We start from the raw sequence: 24026 nt of genomic DNA, 5'->3' as shown, positions 1-24026 counted from the left end.
ATCCGATTTGTTATAGGCGCAAAGTTGAAAAGCCAGCATCTGTGATGGTATGGGGGTGTATTAGTGCCCAAGGCATGGGCAACTTACACATCTGTGAAGGCACCATTAATGCTGAAAGGTACATACAGGTTTTGGAGCAACATATGTTGCCATCCAAGCAACGTTATCGTGGACGCCCCTGCTTATTTCAGCGAAACAATGCCAAGCCACGTTTAACAACAGCGTGGCTTCATAGTAAAAGAGTTTGGGTACTGGACTGGCCTGCCTGTAGTCCAGACCTGTCTCCCATTGAAAATGTGTGGTGCATTATGAAGCCTAAAATACCACAACGGACTGTTGAACAACTTAAGCTGTACATCAAGCAAGAATGGGAAAGAATTCCACCTGAAAAGCTTCAAAAATCGGTCTCTTCAGTTCCCAAACATTTACTGAGTGTTGTTTAAAGGAAAGGCCATGTAACACAGTGGTGAACATGCCCCTGGGCCAACTTTTTTGCAATGGGTTGCTGCCATTAAATACTAATTTAATGATTATTTGCCAAAAAAAAAAAGAAGTTTCTCAGTTGGAACATTAAATATCTTGTCTTTGCAGTCTATTCAATTGAATATAAGTTGAAAAGGATTTGCAAATCATTGTATTCTGTTTTTATTGACAAATTACACAAGGTGCCAACTTCACTGGATTTGGGTTTTGTAACAAATTGCTCTTAAGATATGTTTTTAATCTGGAAGGAAAAGCACTGTACTTTTCAATGAAGATAACTTTAAACTAGTCTTAACTTTAAAGAAATACACTCTATACATTGCTAATGTGGTAAATGACTATTCTAGTTGCAAATGTCTGGTTTTTGGTGCAATATCTACATAGGTGTATGGAGGCGCATTTCCAGCAACTATCACTCCAGTGTTCTAATGGTACAATGTGTTTGCTCATTGGCTCAGAAGGCTAATTGATGATTAGAAAACCCTTGTGCAATCATGTTCACACATCTGAAAACAGTTTAGCTCGTTACAGAAGCTACAAAACTGACCTTCCTTTGAGCAGATTGAGTTTCTGGAGCATCACATTTGTGGGGTCAATTAAATGCTCAAAATGGCCAGAAAAAGAGAACTTTCATCTGAAACTCGACAGTCTATTCTTGTTCTTAGAAATGAAGGCTATTCCACAAAATTGTTTGGGTGACCCCAAACTTTTGAACGGTAGTGTATATATATATGTGTATATATGTGTGTGTATTTTACCTCTGTTTTAAATTATATATTTTAATATGTCCTTTGCCTGTATTTTTCAGCTTTCTGTGTGCGTACTTGTTAGTGGTGTTTTTCCAACTGTGGTTGTTTTTAAAGGGCTTTATGAATAAAGTTGGTATGGTACACGACTCTGATCAATGTGGTTAGAGTGTCCGCCCTGAGATCGGTAGGTTGTGAGTTCAAACCCCGGCCGAGTCATACCAAAGACTATAAAAAATGGGACCCATTACCTCCCTGCTTGGCACTCAGCATCAAGGCTTGGAATTGGGGGTTAAACCACCAAACAATGATTCTCGGGCGCGGCCACTGCTGCTGCTCACTGCTCCCCTCACCTCTCAGGGGGTGATCAAGGGTGATGGGTCAAATGCAGAGAATAATTTTGCCACACCTAGTGTGTGTGTGACAATCATTGGTACTTTAACTTGAACTTAATTCAGGCTTAATTATGACTCCGTCAGTGGGCATTTTTCTTTATTTTACAATTAATCCCATGAAATAAATCCGATGGGAATTCCTTTCCCATTACAGTAGAAAAACAACAACAACATTGTTGTCCACATTTCTATTTGAGCATCCCGTTTGCCCGTGCGTGACGATTGTATTTTATGTGACAGTTCCAAAGGAGAGTTCATCCGGATGCCTTCTGCTATCCGTCTGAATGCACGCTTTTCCAGAAGAAAAAAAAATATATATATATACCCCCGTCTTTATGCAGATGTGTGTTAATGGAGTCTGACAGCTGTGCTGCTGTTATTGATGCACCCTGGAAACTGAACGTAAAGTGAGAGCCGTCCTTAACAATAGGTGGCAGGTGAATAGTGGAAATATTCACACGCTCTGACAGGTTAACGCTGGCTCTCCAGTGGGAGGTCTATGTCAGAAACATGAAGCTTTTGTGGGGATAATTGTGTTTTCCTGCACGTGCATGACTGTGGTCCTTTGCTTTCTATAAGTTAAAGGCCTACTGAAACCCACTACTACCGACCACGCAGTCTGATAGTTTATATATCAATGATGAAATCTTAACATTATAACACATGCCAATACGGCCGGGTTAACTTATAAAGTGACATTTTAAATTTGCCGCTAAACTTCCGGTTCGAAACGCCTCTGAGGATGACGTATGCGTGTGACGTAGACCGGCGAACACGGGTATGCCTTCCACATTGAAGCCAATACAAAAAAGCTCTGTTTTCATTTCATAATTCCACAGTATTCTGGACATCTGTGTTCGTGAATCTGTTTCAATCATGTTCATTGCATTATGAAGAAGGAAGCTGAGCAAGCAAAGAAGAAAGTTGTCGGTGCGAAATGGACGTATTTTTCGAACGTAGTCAGCAACAACAGTACACAGCCGGCGCTTCTTTGTTTACATTCCCGAAAGATGCAGTCAAGATGGAAGAACTCGGATAACAGAGACTCTAACCAGGAGGACATTTGACTTGGATACACAGACGCCTGTAGAGAACTGGGACAACACAGACTCTTACCAGGATTACTTTGATTTGGATGACAAAGACGCAGACGTGCTACTGTGAGTATGCAGCTTTGGCTTTTTTTTGCGTATGTACGTAACTTTTTTAAAATATATAAGCTTTATGAACCTTGGGTTAGGTGAACGGTCTTTTGGGCTGAGTGATTGTGTGTGTTGATCATGTGTTTGAATTGTATTGGCGTGTTCTATGGAGCTAGGAGCTAGCAGAGGAGCTAGGAGTTAGCATAACACGTACCGTACCGTACGTGCGCATCACGTACGTAACTTTTTAAAAATATATAAGCTTTATGAACCTTGGGTTAGGTGAACGGTCTTTTGGGCTGAGTGATTGTGTGTGTTGATCAGGTGTTTGAATTGTATTGGCGTGTTCTATGGAGCTAGGAGCTAGCAGAGGAGCTAGGAGCTAGCATAACAAACACGCAGGTGTTATTATGCAGGATTAATTTGTGGCATATTAAATATAAGCCTGGTTGTGTTGTGGCTAATAGAGTATATATATGTCTTGTGTTTATTTACTGTTGTAGTCATTCCCAGCTGAATATCAGGTCACCCCCGGCTCTCACAGCATCTTCCCTATCTGAATAGCTTCAACTCCCCACTAGTCCTTCACTTGCACTTTACTCATCCACAAATCTTTCATCCTCGCTCAAATTAATGGGGAAATTGTCGCTTTCTCGGTCCGAATCTCTCTCACTTCATGCGGCCATCATTGTAAACAATAGGGAACTTTGCGTATATGTTCAACTGACTACGTCACGCTACTTCCGGTAGGTGCAAGCCTTTTTTTTATCAGATACCAAAAGTTGCAATCTTTATCGTCGTTGTTCTATACTAAATCCTTTCAGCAAAAATATGGCAATATCGCGAAATGATCAAGTATGACACATAGAATAGATCTGCTATCCCCGTTTAAATAAAAAAAATTCATTTCAGTAGGCCTTTAGAGTTAAAGTACCAATGATTGTCGCACGCACACACACTAGGTGCGGCGAAATAATTTTCTGCATTTGACCCATCACCCTTGATCACCCCCTGGGAGGTGAGGGGAGCAGCGAGCAGCAGCGGTGGCCGCGCCCGGGAATACTTTTTTGGTGATTTAACCCCCAATTCCAACCCTTGAGGTTGCATTTGTGTTTGCAATGGAAAAAAAAAACATAAAAACATTTCAATCCAGGTGGCAAGCATTGAAATTCTAGACACTTCCGAGCAAATGGTCATTGTTAATTAAGGCAGCTGTGTTCCGACTTATTGACCCCACGTAGCTCAAGGGATTCTGACGGGTTATGGAAGAGCTCGTGGAATCTGGCCCGTGGCCCAAGTGTTTGATGCACGGCAATTTAAGTCTTCTCGTCTAATTAAATGTGATCTTTACTTGCGCTAAATGGAATTTTTTTTTTTATTATTATTTTTTTTTTTGCATGGCTGTCTCTCGTACAAGGTGACATTCCCGCATTTTCCATTATGCAGGATTATAACAGGCAGGTAGGACTCGGAGAGAAGTGGGTGTAGAAGGTCGCTACCGCACTGGAAGTCCTAACCGCTTTTTTTTTTTTTTTTTACATTTCTGGTGAATAAGTAATAGTGATGAGCAGCAGACTGCCAGCCACGGGGAATCGAAAGGATTTGGGGCTTAATTCACAAGCTTAGCCACCCCATCTGTGGTGTCAGCACAATGCAAAGTTCAGCGCTAAATCATTAATGAAATAATGCCATCAGTCAGCCAATAGTCAATGGAAAATGTCGGATTTTAACACCTTGTTGTCAATAACAAAGCATGACAGTATCACTTAGATCAGGGGTGTCCAAACTTTTTCCACTGAGGACCGCACACTGAAAAATCAAAGCAAGCGGGGGCCATTTATTTCAAAAACCAATACAATATATGTATAAAAAATATACATTTAGGCCTCCACTCAGGTTTGATCCCGGGGACCCCAAAGGGTTTTGGTCAAAAAAATATGTCATTATTCAGTCTTATTATTTTTATTATTATTCTTATTTTAAATCTCTAGATCAGGGGTGTCAAACTCAAATACAGAGTGGGCCAAAATTTCAAACTGAACAAAGCCGCGGGCCAAGGTTGAAAAAATTAACCTTTTAATAGGGACCCAAACAAGTTTTGCATTGAATATTGAACAAGCAAGGCTTATATAACTTTATAGTGACATGCAAAATCGAGTTTCAAATAATAATTATAATAATTAAAAAATATCAATGGCATTTCAAATAAAATTTAAATAAAAATTGAATGCCTCTTTTCTATGTGCAGCCTTCTGAGGTAAATATCAAAATAATTTTTTTCCACAGGCTAATAATACATTTGAAAATAAAATAATAATGAATGAATCAAACATTCAAGCCTTGAAGTAGCAAGAGAAAGTGCATGAATAAAATGTTAATTATTGCTCAGTTTGCTACACTGATTTGCTTTAACACTGAATATGGAACAAGCAATAAAAGAATGAATGAATGAATGAAATAAGTTTATTTCGGTCATATAATCAACCATCAACCATTAACCATTTTGTGTGACCAGTTTAACAGTACAGATAAACATTTACACACAAAAAGAAAAGGAAACAAAAAGAATGACCGAAAAAGGAATAGGCTGAAGCCAAAGCTTATATTTGCCTATCCCAGGGGTCGGCAACCCAAAATGTTGAAAGAGCCATATTGGACCAAAAATACAAAAACAAATCTGTCTGGAGCCGCAACAAATTAAAAGCCATATTACATACAGATAGTGTGTCATGAGATATACATTGAATTAAGAGGACTTAAAGGAAACTAAATGACCTCAAATATAGCTACAAATGAGGCATAATGATGCAATATGTACATATAGCTAGCCTAAATAGCGTGTTAGCATCGATTAGCTTGCAGTCATGCAGTGACCAAATATGTCTGATTAGCACTCCACACAAGTCAATAACATCAACAAAACTCACCTTTGTGTATTCACGCACAACGTTAAAAGTGTGGTGGACAAAATGAGACAAAAAAAGAAGTGGCATAAAACACGTCCTAGAAAGTCGGAGAAAGTTATACATTGTAAACAAACTATACGGTGAGTTCAAGGACCGCCAAATTTAGTAGGACAAAACGGCGCTCGCCAAATACTCGAATCAGTGAAGCACGTTTAATATAAACAGTGTGATTTGTAACAATTAGGGAGGTTTGTGTCATGTTTGTCCTCCTACAGAAACCATACTAAAACAAAAAAATAGATTTTTTTCCCCTCATCTTTTTCCATTCTTCATACATTTTTGAAAAATCTCCAGAGAGCCACTAGGGCGGCGCTAAAGAGCCGCATGCGGCTCTAGAGCCGCGGGTTGCCGACCCCCGGCCTATCCTATACCTCCACACTGATTTGCTTTAACATTGAATATGGAACAAGCAACGCTTATATAACTTAATAGTGCAAAATCAACTTTCAAAAAACAAACGAAAAAACATCAATGGCATATTAAAATACAATTTAAATAAAATATGTAATGCCTCTTTTCGATTTGCAGCCTTCTGAAGTAAATATCAACATGAACTTTTTCATGAACATGAACAAACAGGTATGTCTTTTACATATATAAACAGATAATCAGTCTCCTACCTGTCCAGAAAAGTTCTGTTTTCGCTCTTCCTTTTCGTCATTTTTTGTACGGGTAACACAGTGACACTGACAGTTGTAGAATGAGGCCGCAGCACGTCTGGGAGAGAGGCACGGGGAGGCGGGGTGAGCCGGCTAGCTTTCAGCCGAAGCGTGGCGCAAGAACGCGGATCGCTACTGACACAGAGGAGAGAGCATGGCTGGCGCGCCAAAACAACAGCAGAGTGTTATGGGATTTGTAGTATTAGCACACTTGCCAACCTTGAGACCTCCGAATTCGGGAGATGGGGGGGCGCGCGCGGCGGGGTTGAGGTGGGTGGGGTTGGGGGTGGGGTTTGGGGTAGCGGGGGGTGTATATTGTAGCGTCCCCGGAAGAGTTAGTACTGCAAAGGGTTCTGGGTATTTGTTCTGTTGTGTTTATGTTGTGTTACGGTGCGGATGTTCTCCCGAAATGTGTTTGTCATTCTTGTTTGGTGTGGATTCACAGTGTGGCGCATATTTGTAACAGTATCAACATTTTTTATATGGTCACCGTCAGTATGATCTGTATGGCTGTTGACTACGTATAAGTATGTCTTGCAGCCCTATGTCTGTCTGTTTAAAAACCGCATAAATAGTGTGACTGGGCCGGCACACTGTATGTATGGGGAATAAGCGAACGAGACGACAGGTGGAAGAGAACGCTAGGCATTACCTTTTAAGGCACGCCTTCAATATAGGTGAGTCTCCCATGAGTCTCCCGGGAAATGGGGAGGGTTGGCAAGTACCGTAATTTCCGGACTATAAGCCGCTACTTTTTCCCCTCGTTCTGGTCCCTGCGGCTTATACAAGGGTGCGGCTTATACACAGCCTGTTCTTCTCCGACACAGACGAAGAGGATTTCGGTGGTTTTAGTACGCCGGAGGAAGACGATGACACAATGATTAAAGACTGACTTTTCATATACCGGTAGGCTGCTTATTTTGATAACGTACAGGCGAGCACTTTGTATTACTTTGCACCGTTGTATTATTTGTACTCTGCACGAATGCTGTTCACCATGTCAAAGGTGTGAAAGTTTGATTGAATGATTGAAAGATTTATTGTTAATAAATGGGACGCTTTGCGTTCCCAAACAGTCATCTCTGTCCCGACAATCCCCTCCGTGGTAGCAGGAACCCCTATATACTACGCTAATTACACATCAAAACCCTGCGGCTTATAGTCGGGTGCGGCTTATATATGGAGAAATCTGTATTTTCCCCTACATTTAGCTGGTGCGGCTTATAGTCAGGTGCGGCTTATAGTCCGGAAATTACGGTATGTTAGTGGTGAATGCGGTGTTACAGCGGCACCGCTGATGTAATGTTAATTTGATATTGCCTCAAGGGCCAAATGAAATTACTCGGTGGGCCAGATTTGGCTTAAATCTTTAAAGTTTTTAAAGATTTAAGTTGTATGCTCTTTTTGTCAAAGAAAACCATGTTTTTTTATGGAAAAAACACAAAATATGCAATATTTTCACCCAATAAAATTTTTAAGTGGAATATTTGGGATTATATAATAATTGGAGCCTTAAAAAGGTCAATAACAATATTGATTTTAATTAATAATTATTTTTTGAGCAATGACACTAAAATTATTGGGGATCCAAAAGGGTCCTACTCATTAAAGTGTTACAAAACAAATCATACATTTTTTTTACTGTTTACATTTAACACAATAGTCTCGAGATTAACTTCAGATCTATCCGTCAATTACAAGTTTTATTGTTGTTTTTTGTTTGTTCGTTTTAGGCCCTTCTTTAAAAAAAAAAAACAGCTCAGTTTTTTATATGGCAAACACAAAATATGCAACATTTGCCCCAAAAAATACTTTAAAGTGGAATATTTAATGTGACGTAATTGGAGCCTTGAATAGGTCAATAATAGTAAATGGTAAATGGGTCGTACTTGTATAGCGCTTTTCTACCTTTTTAAGGAACTCAAAGCGCTTTGACACTATTTTCCACATTCACCCATTCACACACACACATTCACACACTGATGAATGTGTGAATGATAATTCATAATGACATTTATTTTGATTCACTATTGTGTTATTAGAGTATACATTGCAACATGTTCTTGTTACATTTCACCTGTTTGCTCTTTTATACCACTTTTTATGTATTTAATATTTTTCAACCGTATTTTTAAAATGTGCCGTGGGGCCGTTAAAAAATGACTTACGGACCGCAAATGGCCCCCGGGCCGCACTTTGGACACCACTGACTTAGATGGATGCCATATTTTTTGGACCATAGGGCGCACCGGATTGAAAGGCGCACTGCCGATGAGCGGGTCTATTCAGGTATTTTTTCATACAAAAGGCGCAATAAAGGGGTCATATTTTGATTTTTTTCTAAATTTGAAACACTATGTTGTGATCTACATAACATGTAATGGTGGTTCTTTGGTCTAAATGTTGCATAGATGATGTTTTACAGACCATTGTCAAGTCGCTTTCTGACAGTCGATTCAGGATGCGCCGTTTTGTGGGTGGTCTTATTTACGTGGCTCACCTTCAGAAGTGTCAAAAGATGGAACAAACTGTTATAATGACTTTCAGACTTTACTTCAATCAATAGCAGAGCAGCATCTCCTCATCCGGAAACAACAACAAGGCCGGAAAATGTGTCCCGTGAAAAACCGTCCGACCGGAACTCTAAAGTTCCTTGGGTGAATAATTTAACTCACTACACCGGTATGTTTTAGTGCTTTCATGGCGAGTTTACTGACAGATATAAGTAAGAACTTTACACTACTTTATATTAGAAATGGCGGAGGATTAATGTCCCATAACAAGAAGATAGAAAAAAAGAAGAAGCAATTTTTCAGGATTCATGCAGATCTCAAATACAGATCAGTAAGTACCAGAGGGTAAGGACAGTTGCTTTTCCATAATGTTGCGAAACAAAACGGCAAATAACATATCAATAATGCAACATCAACGCCGGAAATGTGTCCCGTGAAAAACCGTTTGACCGGAACCCTCTAATAACTAAAGTTCCTTGGGTGAATAATGTAAACTCACTACACCGGTATGTTTTAGTGCTTTTATAGCGAGTTTACTGACAGATATAAGTAAGAATTTTACACTACTTTATATTAAAAATGGCAACAGCTGAGGATGAATGTCCCATAACAAGAGAATAGAGAAAAAGAAGAAGCTTATCGACTACAAAGGCGGATTCGCTCAACTTTTCAGGATCCATGCAGATCTCAAATACAGATCAGCCGGTACCAGAAGGTAAGGAAAGTTGCTTTTGGTAAATATTGCGAAACAAAACGCAGAATAATGTATCAATAATGCAACATCAACGCCGGAAATGTGTCCTGTGAAAAACCGTCCGACCGGAACTCTCTAATAACTAAAGTTCCTTGGGTGAATAATGTAAACTCACTACACCGGTATGTTTTAGTGCTTTCATGGCGAGTTTACTGACAGATATAAGTAAGAACTTTACACTATTTTATATTAGAAATGGCGGAGGATTAATGTCCCATAACAAGAAGATAGAGAAAAAGAAGAAGCAATTTTTCAGGATTCATGCAGATCTCAAATACAGATCAGCAAGTACCAGAGGGTAAGGACAGTTGCTTTTGCATAATATTGCGAAACAAAACGCCAGATAATATATCAATAATCAGTGTTGGGTTAGTTACTGAAAACCAGTAACTAGTTATAGTTACTAGTTACTTCATTTCAAAAGTAACTCAGTTACTAACTCAGTTACTTACACCAAAAAGTAATGTGTTACTTTGAAAAGTAACTATTTAGTTACTTCTTTTTTTCTTCTTTTTTTTTTAAAGCTCCCATTAATGCCCTTTAGCCTTCATTTCAGTACTGTTATTGCACTGGACAATAATACAATGTGTTGATCAACTTGACATGCATTTGCATCACTGAACTCTGCTAAGCAATGTGCTCTACATACAACACACAAACAATGTGCTCTACATACAACACACAAAGACAAAGATATGTTACAAAGGCCAATTTGTTTCTGGCCAGAACAAATTGACAAAACTATTTTAAATAGCTGCAACATAACATACATAAGTAACAAACAGCATAATAACAACATAGCTGTAAACCAAATAAGTACTTTAACTTTATTTTTACATACACAAAGCCTAACCAGGCATTTTTTCCTCAAAGAATTCTGACACAAAATCATGTCTGAAGCTCAGAACACTACACATTTCCCCAGTTTTAGTTTAGAGATAAGGAAAGATTGGCCTGGCCCTCTAGCATCCCTCTTTATGTTTGTGAACTTTATAGTCTATACATTTAGAGTGATGTGATAGTCAAACACTCTACAAGTCTAGGATGAAAGAGTATATAAGAGAATTGACAGCAACGTTCCCTCTAAGGTGCGCGCCTGTGCAATTGCGCACTGCTCAATCGTCCTCAATCTATGCCACTCACAAAATCAAATAAAAAAATAAGCGCATAACAATTTTCAACACACGGACACGACAGAGAAAACAGTTTTCGTCATCATTGTTCAAATATTGTAACGTCTGTCGAGACGCTTTGAGGACATGAATTCCATCCATCACTTTACTGAGCAAAACTCTTTATTGTCGGCCAAAAACACATCACCAAAACATTAGTAAAAACAATGATATCTAGCAAAAGTGGTCATTTTCTGCAGTACAAACCAGACCAAAAGCAACTTTGTTATATCAACAGCAGCCGCTCGCTCTTTCTCACTTGCGCCAACACATGCACATATGGCACTTAGCCAGTGATGCGTTTACAGCCACACACAAAAGTCGGACAACTCCAACACCACACATAAAGTGTCATTCCAGGTCCTTACACTATGATTTACCAATCAAATGTGTGCTTATTCTAGTGTCATTCATTAGGAATCTTAATTTATAAATATTAATCATGAAATGATATTAGTATATTAAATAAATACTCATACAAATATATTTTTTACAAACAGGAAGTTGCAGGAATGTACACATGATCCCCTGCTTACATCTCATTGTGCAACATGTGAATGTTTTAATGGGAACTAAATGCAATGTCTGAAAGGGGTACAAATGATTTCCAAAGCAGGACCTCCACCCAGACAAACAATACAAGTACACAGTTCATGAAAAACAATATTTGTTGTTATTGTCATTGTGAGTGGGCCTAAACACTTATGTTAGAAAAGGAAATGACTGCTGTCATTTGATTATAATAATAAGAGAATGTTGTATGTCTATCTGTGTTGGCCCTGCGATGAGGTGGGGACTTGTCCAGGGTGTACATCGCCTTCCGCCAGAATGCAGCTGAGATAGGCTCCAGCGACCCCGAAAGGGACAAGCGGTATAAAATGGATGGATGGATGGAGATGTAAGTTGTTATTGAGTCAGGTTTGGGCCAGGTGTGCTGCTGGTGTAGCCACAGTGTGCACGTCTGATGTTGCTCACATGGCCTCCACTCAATGCTCACGGACTTTTTGCGTTTGCTCACACATGAACAATTAGAGGGAACATTGATTGACAGAGTGTGTACCTTCAGTGCTGAATGATGAACAGAGGCAGAGTTAATCCTTAAGTGGTGGAGGGAAAGTGGCATCGGAGTCTCTGTCTCTCTTTACTAGCTACGTCGAAGCATGTTGCTTATGTAAAAACGGCAGATAATGTATCAATAATGCAACATCAACGCCGGAAATGTGTCCCGTGAAAAACCGTTCGACCGGAACCCTCTAACTAAAGTTCCTTGGGTGAATAATGTAAACTCACTACACCGGTATGTTTTAGCGCTTTCATAGCGAGTTTACTGACAGATATAAGTAAGAACTTTACACTACTTTATATTAAAAATGGCAACAGCTGAGGATGAATGTCCCATAACAAGAAAATAGAGAAAAAGAAGAAGCTTATCGACTACGGTGTCGGCAGAGACTACATAGGCGGATTCGCTCAACTTTTCAGGATCCATGCTGATCTCAAATACAGATCAGCCGGTACCAGAAGGTAAGGAAAGTTACTTTTGCTAAATATTGCGAAACAAAACGCAGGATAATATATCAATAATGCAACATCAACGCCGGAAATGTGTCCTGTGAAAAAAAACGTCCGACCGGAACTCTCTAATAACTAAAGTTCCGTGGGTGAATAATGTAAACTCACTAAACCGGTCTGTTTTAGCGCTTTCATGGCGAGTTTACTGACAGATATAAGTAAGAACTTTACACTACTTTATATTAGAAATGGCAACAGCACAGGATGAATGTCCAATAACAGGAAGATAGAGAAAAAGAAGAAGCAATTTTTCAGGATTCATGCAGATCCCAAATACAGATCAGCAGGTACCAGAAAGTTAAAAAAAGTTGCTTTTGAATAATATTGCAAAACAAAACGCCAGATAATATATCAATAATGCAACATCAACGCCGGAAATGTGTCCCGTGAAAAACCGTCCGTCCGGAACCCTCTAATAACTAAAGTTCCTTGGGTGAATAATGTATACTCACTACACCGGTATGTTGTAGTGCTTTTATGGCGAGTTTTCTGACAGATATAAGTAAGAACTTTACACTACTTTATATTAGAAATGGCAACAGTGGAGGATGAATGTCCCATAACAAGAAGATAGAGAAAAAGAAGAAGCTTATCGACTACGGTGTCGGCACGGCCTACAAAGGCGGATGCGCGCAATTTTTCAGGATTCGTGCAGATCCCAAATACAGATCAGCAGGTACCAGAAGGTAAAAAAAGTTGCCTTTGCATAATATTGCGAAACAAAACGCCAGATAATATATCAATAATGCAACAACAACGCCGGAAATGTGTCCTGTGAAAAACCGTCCGACCGGAACTCTCTAATAACTAAAGTTCCTTGAGTGAATAATGTAAACTCACTACACCGGTATGTTTTAGCGCTTTCATGTCGAGTTTACTGACAGATATAAGTAAGAACTTTACACTATTTTATATTAGAAATGGCAACAGGAGAGGATTAATGTCTCATAACAGGAAGATAGAGAAAAAGAAGAGGCAATTTTTCAGGATTCATACAGATCCCAAATACAGATCAGCAGGTACCAAAAGGTAAAAAATAAGTTGCTTTTGCATAATATTGCGAAACAAAACGCCAGATAATATATCAATAATGCAACATCAACGCCGGAAATGTGTCCCGTGAAAAACCGTCCGACCAGAACCCTCTAATAACTAAAGTTGTGAATTATGAATTATGTAAACCTAGTACAGTTTTTAGCGCTTTGATAGCTAGTCCACTGACAGATATAAGTTAGAACGTTACACTACTTTATATTAGAAATGGCAACAGCGGAGGATGAATGTCCCATAAGAAGGTAGAGAAAAAGAACAAACTTGTGACTACGGCGTCGCCATGAATTACAATGGCGAACGCGCGCACATTTCCAGGACTTATGCAGATCCCAAGTACACATCAGCAGGTACCAGAAGGTAAAAAAAGTTGTTTTTTTAAAACAGCAGGTAATATGTCTGCTAATAGGTGCCATTGTGCGGCCCTTATACACACACCATAATAATACCATTTGTTGAAGCACTACTGTAGCTGTAACGCGCTGACAATCTATCAAGCGGTGTGGCTTCATAGCTTACCGAAGTCATACTTAAAACATGTTGACAGATTTTTGAGCGCCGTGTGTGATGTTCTATATTTTCAATGAAACATTTAAAGTTTTAGGTGTTGTTTACTGCCATCATAGTGCAGTCTACACATATCTCTTAGTCGCACTTATCATTACACCATGTACCGAATGAAATTTCTTTGAGGTCGGTAAGCCAAACGAGAATTTTTCCGTACATTAGGTGCACCGAGTTATAAGGCGTACTGTCGATTTTTGAGAAAACTAAATAATTTTAAGTGTGCCTTCAAAAACATGACATGGTCATTAACAAACAAAAACTGGAATAACACTGGTTTTTAGCAGATATCCTCCGTAATGTTCCACTCCGTTCCTCTATGTGGTCCTATTCGCGGCCCCAGAAAAGCCTGCAGTGTTTCTGGGTGTTGTTGATAAATGGCTTTGGCTTTTCATAGTAGAGTTTTAACTTGCACTTACAGATGTAGCGACAAACTGTAGTTATTGACAGTGGTTTTCTCAAGTGTTTCTGAGCCCATGTGGTGATATCCTTTACAAACTGATGTCACTTTTTGATGCAGTACAGCCTGAGGGATCGGAGGTCCGTAATATCATCGCTTACGTGCAGTGATTTCTCCAGATTCTCTGAACCTTTTAATGATATTACGGACCGAAGATGATGAAAATGTTATTCTTAAACTGTTCGACAATTTGCTCACACATTTGTTCACAAACTGGTGACCCTCGCCCCGTCCTTGTTTGTGAATGACTGAGCATTTCATGGAAGCTTCTTTTATACCCAATCATGACCACCCACCTGTTCCCAATTAGCCTGTTCACCTGTGGGATGTTCCAAATAAGTGTTTGATGAGCATTCCTCAGCTTTCTCAGTCTTTTTTGCCACGTGTGCCAGCTTTTTTTAAACATGTTGCAGCCATCAAATTCCAAATGAGCTAATATTCGCAAAAAATTACGTTTTCCAGTTGGAACGTAAGGTATCTTGTCTTTGCAGTCTATTCAATTGAATATAGGTTGAAAAGTAGAGATGTCCGATAATATCGGACTGCCGATATTATCGGCCGATAAATGCTTTAAAATGTAATATCGGAAATTATCGGTATCTGTTTCAAAAAGTAAAATTCATGACTTTTTAAAACGCCGCTGTACGGAGTGGTACACGGACGTAGGGAGAAGTACAGAACGCCAATAAACCTTAAAGGCACTGCCTTCGCGTGCCGGCCCAATCACATAATATCTACGGCTTTTCACACACACAAGTGAATACCAGCATACTTGGTCAACAGCCATACTGGTCACACTGAGGGTGGCCGTATAAACAACTTTAACACTGTTACAAATATGCGTTACACTGTGAACCCACACCAAAGAAGAATGACAAACATATTTCGGGAGAACATCCGCACCGTAACACAACATAAACATAAAGGGGCGGATGGCGTAGTGGGTAGAGCAACCGTGCCAGAAACCTGAGGGTTGCAGGTTCGCTCCCCGCCTCTTACCATCTAAAAAAAAATCGCTGCCGTTGTGTCCTTGGGCAGGACACTTCACCCTTCGCCCCCGGTGCCGCTCACACCGGTGAAATGAATGATGAATGATAGGTGGTGGTCGGAGGGGCCGTAGGCGCAAATTGCAGCCACGCTTCCGTCAGTCTACCCCAGGGCAGCTGTGGCTACGAAAGTAGCTTACCACCACCAGGTGTGAATGAATGCTGGGTTCAGAAAAACATGTAAAGCGACTTTGGGTACTTAGAAAAGCGCTATATAAATCCCAGGCATTATTATTATTATTATAAACACAACAGAACAAATACCCAGAACCCCTTGCAGCACTAACTCTTCAGGGAGGCTACAATATGCACCCCCACACCCCCAACACCGCCCGCCTCAACCTCCTCATGCTCTCTCAGGGAGAGCATGTCCCAAATTCCAAGCTGCTGTTTTGAGGCATGTTAAAAAAAATAATGCACTTTGTGACTTCAATAATAAATATGGCAGTGCCATGTTGGCATTTTTTTCCATAACTTGAGTTGATTTATTTTGGAAAACCTTGTTACATTGTTTAATGCATCCAGCGGGGCATCACAACAAAATTAGGCATAATAATGTGTTAATTCCACGACTGTATATATCGGTATCGGTTGATATCGGAATCGGTAATTAAGAGTTGGACAATATCGTAATATCGGATATCGGCCAAAAAGCCATTATCGGACATCTCTGTTGAAAATGATTTCTAAATCATTGTATTTTGTTTTTATTTACCATTTACACAACGTGCCAACTTCACTGTTTTTGGGTTTTGTATTATAAAACATATGTTGACACCAATTGATAACACAACATTTTTTTTCAGCCATACATCACAGCAAATGATACATGGCGTCATGGTGACCACGCCCCTCACCCCGCCCCCACCACCACAGGTATTTTTTTTTTACAATCTCAGGGAAAAACCCTAAATGTATTGTACATTTTTTATACATATGCTAACAATTGTAACTTGAAGCGGCCCCTGTGTCAAGATAGTGTTGCAACAAAACACTGTAAATCGTGTTGCCGCATCGCCTTCAACTCGGGACTTAAATGCCGTCATAATAAAAAAATATATAAAATATACAGAGAAAAAAAGCTATCTGCTTTACTGGGGGTTCTAATGATAATGATTTCCTAATTAATGCTGAAGTGTGCTTGACCCTTTAATGCGATGTTGACTGCTCACGTCTGTGTGCGTCCTCATCCCTATCGTGAGAGCCCTCGGAGACAACGGTGTGCGAAAAGGATTTCATTTCATAGCTCTAATTTTTCTTCTTCTTTTTTCCTTCCACATCAATTACTTTACCTTCTTCGCACGTTGCATATCCTCGTTACCGTGGCGATGCCTTATTAGCCCAGCTTCGAAATGCCTGGGAAATTAGCGTGGTCCTCTCCGTACACAGCCTTTTAAGGGTAATGATGATGACACCAGGAGTGGGAGGAGGAGCAATAAATGGTACTTAATAGTACCGTACGGCTTTACATATTATTACTTTCACTAGTAACGAGTAATCACATTCATTACTTTTACATTAAAGTAGCCATGTGTAAGAATTGCATGTCAAGACGCGTTGCATTTTGTGGCTTTTAATGCCTCACAATCAAACACTTATGTTAAAATACTGAACAGATGTTTACTTTATCCCAATAAACATCTGTTCAGTAATCTGTTCAGGGATTCTTTTTTCCCACACAAGGTTGCAACATTGTTTGTCAACACTGTCTGCTCTCATTTTCTCGCACATTTGACCCTCTGATGTTCTGTGTACCTACACTCTGCCCTCCTCCTGTCTAGGCCTGCTGTGTTTGTGTGTGTGTGTGTGTGCTTGGTACACAGAACATCAATTTCCACACTTCTATTAGTCCAGTGGACCCGGATATCTTATATGTAATAGAAATATGTAGGGGGAGGGTATGGTGTGTGGTCATTAAAAATGTATTCTGATATATGTTCTTCACAGAAAATGAGCCAAAGTCAGTGAGTCTCAGTTTGAAAAATTGATTAATTGTATCATTTTTCTTTTAATAAAAAATGAAAACGGGTCCCACAGACCCGAACACTACACAAGGGTCAATCATGTTATTTTCCAATACGTCTATAACTGATAACAGTAGTGCAGCTGGTAAATATTCATTTAAAAAATGAGATTTACAGCCTCGAAATCTTGTTATTGTTTTCATTTTGATGCCCCGCCCTCCACCGTGTGACCAATTAGAAAGTTTGTGAGCGTATTACATCCACGTTGCCAGTTACGCGCCGCCATCTTCGTCTAGCTACTGCCACAGGTAAAGTTACTAAACATGTCAGAGCGGGGGGTGTATATTGTAGCGTCCCGGAAGAGTTAGTGCTGCAAAGGGTTCTGGGTATTTGTTCTGTTGTGTTTATGTTGTGTTACGGTGCGGATGTTCTCCCGAAATGTGTTTGTCATTCTTGTTTGGTGTGGGTTCACAGCGTGGCGCATATTTGTAACAGTGTTAAAGTTGTTTATACGGTCACCCTCAGTGTGACCTGTATGGCTCAATCAATCAATGTTTACTTATATAGCCCTAAATCACCAGTGTCTCAAAAGGCTGCACAAGCCACAATGACATCCTCGGCTCAGATCCCACATCAGGGCAAGGAAAAACTCAACCCGATGGGCCAATGAGAAACCTTGGAGATCTTAGAGACGGCAGTGAGACTCCAGTCCATGGTGGATCTAACATAAAAGTGTGAGAGTTCAGTCCATGGTGGATCTAACATAAAAGTGTGAGAGTCCAGTCCATAGTGGATCTGACTTAATACTGTGAGAGTCCAGTCCATAGTGGATCTAACATAATAATGTGAGAGTTCAGTCCATAGTGGATCTAACATAATAGTGTGAGAGTCCCGTCCATAGTGGATCTAACATAATAGTGTGAGAGTCCAGTCCATAGTGGATCTAACATAATAGTGTGAGAGTCCAGTCCATAGTGGATCTAACATAATATTGTGAGACTCCAGTCCATGGTGGATCTAACATAAAAGTGTGAGAGTCCAGTCCATAGTGGATCTAACATAATAGTGTGAGAGTCCAGTCCATAGTGGATCTAACATAATAGTGTGAGAGTCCAGTCCATAGTGGATCTAACATAATAGTGTGAGATTCCAATCCATAGTGGATCTAACATAATAGTGTGGGAGTCCAGTCCATAGTGGATCTAACATAATATTGTGAGAGTCCAGTCCATAGTGAATCTAACATAATATTGTGAGAGTCCAGTCCATAGTGGATCTAACATATGATGTGAGAGTCCAGTCCATAGTGGATCTAACATAATAGTGTGAGAGTCCAGTCCATAGTGGATCTAACATAATAGTGGGACTCCAGTCCATGGTGGATCTAACATAAAAGTGTGAGAGTACAGTCCATAGTGGATCTAACTTAATACTGTGAGAGTCCAGTCCATAGTGGATCTAACATAATAATGTGAGAGTCCAGTCCATAGTGGAGCTAAAATAATAGTGTGAGAGTCCAGTTCATAGTGGATCTAACATAATAATGTGAGAGTCCAGCCCATAGTGTATCTAACATAATAGTGTGAGAGTCCAGTCCATAGTGGATCTAACATAATAATGTGAGAGTCCTGTCCACAGTGGATCTAACATATAATGTGAGAGTCCAGTCCATAGTGGATCTAACATAATAGTGTGAGAGTCCAGTCCATAGTGGATCTAACATAATAGTGAGACTCCAGTCCATGGTGGATCGAACATAAAAGTGTGAGAGTCCAGTCCATAGTGGATCTAACATAATAGTGTGAGAGTCTAGTCCATAGTGGATCTAACATAATATTGTGAGAGTCCAGTCCATAGTGGATCTAACATAATAGTGTGAGAGTCCAGTCCATAGTGAATCTAACATAATATTGTGAGAGTCCAGTCCATAGTGGATCTAACATAATAGTGTGAGAGTCCAGTCCATAGTGGATCTAACATAATAGTGTAAGAGTTCAGTCCATAGTGGATCTAACATAATAGTGTGAGAGTCCAGTCCATAGTGGATCTAACATAATAGTGTGAGAGTCCAGTCCATAGTGGATTTAACATAATAGTGTGGGAGTCCAGTCCATAGTGGATCTAACATAATAGTGTGGGAGTCCAGTCCATAGTGGATCTGACATAATAGTGTGGGAGTCCAGTCCATAGTGGATCTAACATAATAGTGTGGGAGTCCAGTCCATAGTGGATCTGACATAATAGTGTGGGAGTCCAGTCCATAGTGGATTTAACATAATAGTGTGGGAGTCCAGTCCATAGTGGATCTAACATAATAGTGTGGGAGTCCAGTCCATAGTGGATCTAACATAATAGTGTGGGAGTCCAGTCCATAGTGGATCTGACATAATAATGTGAGAGTCCAGTCCATTGTGGATCTAACATAATAATGTGAGAGTCCAGTCCATAGTGTATCTAACATAATAGTGTGAGAGTCCAGTCCATAGCAGATCTAACATTATAGTGTGAGAGTCCAGTCCATAGTGGATCTAACATAATATTGTGAGGGTCAAGTCCATAGTGGATCTAACATAATAGTGAGAGTCCAGTCCATAGTGGATCTAACATAATAATGTGATAGTCCAGTCCATGGTGGATGTAACATAATATTGTGAGGGTCCAGTCCATAGTGGATCTAACATAATAGTGAGAGTCCAGTCCATAGTGGATCTAACATAATATTGTGAGGGTCCAGTCCATAGTGGATCTAACATAATAGTGTGAGAGTCCAGTCCATAGTGGATCTAACTTAATACTGTGAGAGTCCAGTCCATAGTGAAACTAACATAATAATGTGAGAGTCCAGTCCATAGTGGAGCTAACATAATAGTGTGGGAGTCCAGTCCATAGTGGATCTGACATAATAATGTGAGAGTCCAGTCCATTGCGGATCTAACATAATAGTGTGAGAGTCCAGTCCATAGTGGATCGAACATAATATTGTGAGGGTCCAGTCCATAGTGGATCTAACATAATAGTGAGAGTCCAGTCCATAGTGGATCTAACACAATAATGTGATAGTCCAGTCCATGGTGGATGTAACATAATATTGTGAGGGTCCAGTCCATAGTGGATCTAACATAATAGTGAGAGTCCAGTCCATAGTGGATCTAACATAATATTGTGAGGGTCCAGTCCATAGTGGATCTAACATAATAGTGTGAGAGTCCAGTCCATAGTGGATCTAACATAATAGTGTGAGAGTCCTGTCCATAGTGGATCTAACATAATATTGTGAGAGTCCAGTCCATAGTGGATCTAACATAATAGTGTGAGAGTCCAGTCCATAGTGGATTTAACATAATAGTGTGAGGGTCCAGTCCATAGTGGATCTAACATCATAGTGTGAGAGTCCATTCCATAGTGGATCTAACATAATAGTGCGAGAGTCCAGTCCATAGAGGATCTAACATAATAGTGTGAGAGTCCAGTCCATAGTGGATTTAACATAATAGTGTGGGAGTCCAGTCCATATTGGTCTAGCATAGTACTGTGAGAGTCCACTTCATAGTGGATCTAACATAATAATGTGAGAGTCCAGCCCATAGTGGATCTAACATAATAGTGTGAGAGTCCAGTCCATACTGGATCTAACATAATAATGTGAAAGTCCAGCCCATAGTGGATCTAACATAATAGTGTGAGAGTCCAGTCCATAGTGGATCTAACATAATAATGTGAGAGTCCAGTCCACAGTAGATCTAACATATAAAGTGAGAGTCCAGTCCATAGAGGATCTAACATAATAGTGTGAGAGTCCAGTCCATAGTGGATCTAACATAATAGTGAGACTCCAGTCCATGGCGGATCTAACATAAAAGTGTGAGAGTCCAGTCCATAGTGGATCTAACATAATAATGTGAGAGTCCAGTCCACAGTGGATCTAACATATAAAGTGAGAGTCCAGTCCATAGTGGATCTAACATAATAGTGTGAGAGTCCAGTCCATAGTGGATCTAACATAATAGTGAGACTCCTGTCCATAGTGGATCCAACATAATAGTGTGAGAGTCCAGTCCATAGTGGATCTATCATAATAGTGTGAGAGTACAGTCCATAGTAGATCTAACACAATAGTGTGAGAGTCCAGTCCATAGTGGATCTAACATAATAATGTGTGAGTCCAGTCCATAGCGGATCTAACATAATAGTGTGAGAGTCCAGTCCATAGCGGATCTAACATAATATTGTGAGGGTCCAGTCCATAGTGGATCTAACATAATAGTGAGAGTTCAGTCCATAGCGGATTTAACATAATAGTGAGAGTCCAGTCCATAGTGGATCTAGCATAATAGTGTGAGAGTCCAGTCCATAGTGGATCTAACATAATAGTGTGGGAGTCCAGTCCATAGTGGATCTAACATAATAGTGTGAGAGTCCAGTCCATAGTGGATCTAACATAATAGTGTGAGAGTCCAGTCCATAGTGGATCTAACATAATAGTGTGAGAGTCCAGTCCATAGTGGATCTAACATAATATTGTGAGGGTCCAGTCCATAGTGGATCCAACATAATAGTGAGAGTCCTGTCCATAGTGGATCTAACATAATAATGTGAGAGTCCAGTCCATAGTGGATCTAACATAATAGTGTGAGAGTCCAGTCCATAGTGGATCCAACATAATAGTGTGAGATTCCATTCCATAGTGGATCTAACATAATATTGTGTGAGTCCAGTCCATAGTGGATCTAACATATTATTGTTAGAGTCCAGTCCATATTGGATCTAACATAATAGTGTGATAGTCCAGTCCATAGTGAATCTAACATAATATTGTGAGAGTGCAGTCCATAGTGGATCTAACATAATAGTGTGAGAGTCCAGTCCATAGTGGATCTAACATAATAGTGTGAGAGTCCAGTCCATAGTGGATCTAACATAATAGTGTGAGAGTCCAGGCCATAGTGGATCTAACATAATAATGTGAGAGTCCAGTCCACAGTGGATCTAAGATATAAAGTGAGAGTCCAGTCCATAGTGGATCTAACATAATAGTGTGAGAGTCCAGTCCATAGTGGATCTAACATAATAGTGTGAGATTCCAATCCATTGTGGATCTAAAATAATAGTGTGAGAGTCCAGTCCATAGTGGATCTAACATAATATGGTGTGAGTCCAGTCCATAGTGGATCTAACATAATATTGTGAGGGTCCAGTCCATAGTGGATCTAACATAATAGTGAGAGTCCAGTCCATAGTGGATCTAACATAATAATGTAATAGTCCAGTCCATGGTGGATGTAACATAATATTGTGAGGGTCCAGTCCATAGTGGATCTAACATAATAGTGAGAGTCCAGTCCATAGTGGATCTAACATAATATTGTGAGGGTCCAGTCCATAGTGGATCTAACATAACAGTGTGAGAGTCCAGTCCATAGTGGATATAACATAACAGTGTGAGAGTCCAGTCCATAGTGGATCTAACATAATAGTGTGAGAGTCCAGTCCATAGTGGATCTAACATAATAGTGTGAGAGTCCAGTCCATAGTGGATTTAACATAATAGTGTGAGAGTCCAGTCCATACTGGTCTATCATAGTACTGTGAGAGTCCACTTCATAGTGGATCTAACATAATAATGTGAGAGTCCAGCCCATAGTGGATCTAACATAATAGTGTGAGAGTCCAGTCCATAGTGGATCTAACATAATAATGTGAGAGTCCAGCCCATAGTGGATCTAACATAATAGTGTGAGAGTCCAGTCCATAGTGGATCTAACATAATAATGTGAGAGTCCTGTCCACAGTGGATTTAACATATAAAGTGAGAGTCCAGTCCATAGTGGATCTAACATAATAGTGTGAGAGTCCAGTCCATAGTGGATCTAACATAATAGTGAGACTCCAGTCCATAGTGGATGTAACATAATAGTGTGAGAGTCCAGTCCATAGTGGATCTAACATAATAATGTGAGAGTCCAGTCCATAGCGGATCTAACATAATAGTGTGAGAGTCCAGTCCATAGTGGATCTAACATAATATTGTGAGGGTCCAGTCCATAGTGGATCTAACATAATACTGAGAGTCCAGTCCATAGCGTATTCAACATAATAGTGAGAGTCCAGTCCATAATGGATCAAACATAATAGTGTGAGAGTCCAGTCCATAGTGGATCTAACATAATAATGTGAGAGTCCAGTCCATAGTGGATCTAACATAATAGTGTGAGAGTCCAGTCCATAGTGGATCTAACACAATAGTGTGAGAGTCCAGTCCATAGTGGATCTAACATAATAGTGTGAGAGTCCAGTCCATAGTGGATCTAACATAATATTGTGAGGGTCCATTCCATAGTGGATCTAACATAATAATGTGAGAGTCCAGTCCATAGTGGATCTAACATAATAGTGTGAGAGTCCAGTCCATAGTGGATCTAACATAATATTGTGTGAGTCCAGTCCATAGTGGATCTAACATAATATTGTGAGAGTCCAGTCCATAGTGGATCTAACATAATAGTGTGATAGTCCAGTCAATAGTGAATCTAACATAATAGT

Source organism: Entelurus aequoreus, linkage group LG04 (genome assembly GCF_033978785.1).
Source record: "Entelurus aequoreus isolate RoL-2023_Sb linkage group LG04, RoL_Eaeq_v1.1, whole genome shotgun sequence".
In the NCBI taxonomy this organism is placed as follows: domain Eukaryota; kingdom Metazoa; phylum Chordata; class Actinopteri; order Syngnathiformes; family Syngnathidae; genus Entelurus; species Entelurus aequoreus.
The sequence above is the reverse complement of the archived record's forward strand: the minus strand, read 5'-3'. Positions refer to the sequence as shown.